At 36.2% G+C, this 1,125-nt stretch overlaps 1 protein-coding gene across 1 annotated transcript in view; it reads left to right on the top strand.

The window, feature by feature from the left end:
• Window positions 1–173: 173 nt before the first annotated feature.
• Window positions 174–1,125, top strand: part of tti1 (TELO2 interacting protein 1) — a 37,761-nt gene continuing 36,809 nt past the window's right edge. Inside the window, exon 1 of the mRNA XM_015380440.1 lies at window positions 174–287. The gene's annotated coding sequence lies outside the window, so the exon portion shown is untranslated. The remainder of the gene's footprint in view (window positions 288–1,125) is intronic.

Below are 1,125 nucleotides of genomic sequence, written 5' to 3'. Positions count from 1 at the left end.
AACTTAAAGCCCTGTAAATTGAATTTCCTGTCCCTGGGATGTGCTTTAATAAACACATACCTGCCATGCCAGTTAGTTCACTGATTTCGAAAAAAGTTAGTCTGAAAAGAACCGGAAATCCTTACCCTTCGTAAAACTTATGCGTCACCGACGCAGTTTTATGACGTTAGCTGCAAGGCATTCAGCGGTAACTTCGTCAGTGTGCGATGTTTACTATTTTGTTCCGCAGTTAACTTGTCTTAATAGCAGACTTTTCAGGGACATTTCTTCCTACAGCTGGGATGAAGGTAGGCTGCTGTTTATCGCCGCCCCTCTTTAGCAGCATTAAGGCTGTTAGCTTAATTTAAACACGAATTAGTGGAGACATCACGCTTTAATCTCAATGAAATTATCTTAACACATTATGAAATATGATAAAAAACCAAACCAAAATCATGTTAAGGTTTAAATGCTATGAGGAATCAAAACCTTTGAACTTATTAGCATTAGGTAAGCTGTCAGTAGTGATGGTGAGATGAAGCCTTATGAGGCATTGAACCGTTTGAATCCCCACAGTTCATGAAGCTTCTTGTGAACATGTCGCCACCTACTGGTGGAGTGCAGAACTGCAGTTAGCAATAAAATGATGTTTTTTCTTTTTGCATTTTTTTTTTTTGCTTTTCTCATTTAAGTTCCGTTGAAATTGTTAATGATTGGTGTGTGTATTTTTTGTGTCAAATGCCTTAGAAGATCATTTTTTCATTTTACGCACACAGTTTTTCTGCCATTTTGGTGATATAGGCTCAAGCAGACAGTGAAAGTGCTTGTGCAAATTGGGCAATGATGAGCAAATTAAAAGGTGTTAATAATTTTTAATCAAACATAATAGTTTTTCCTCGGTTTTTGGTTTTAATTTTCTAAACCAGTCCATCTATTTTGGCACTGTTTTTACTGAATCTATAGAGGGCAAACCAATACAAATTATTCACATTAGCCAAAATACTTAAGTATAATTGCAACTTTCAAAAGTCTAAGGTGGGTCTTGAACCATCAACGTCAGGAGTGAAAGTCTTACTTTCAGCTGGCATCACCAACATTGATTCAATAGAAAGCAATACTACTTAACACTAAAGTTAAAACTGTATA

Source organism: Cyprinodon variegatus, unplaced genomic scaffold, assembly GCF_000732505.1.
Source record: "Cyprinodon variegatus isolate N-32 unplaced genomic scaffold, C_variegatus-1.0 Scaffold214, whole genome shotgun sequence".
Lineage (NCBI taxonomy): Eukaryota > Metazoa > Chordata > Actinopteri > Cyprinodontiformes > Cyprinodontidae > Cyprinodon > Cyprinodon variegatus.
Note: the sequence above shows the minus strand (reverse complement) of the source record. Positions and strands in the feature narration are given on the sequence as shown.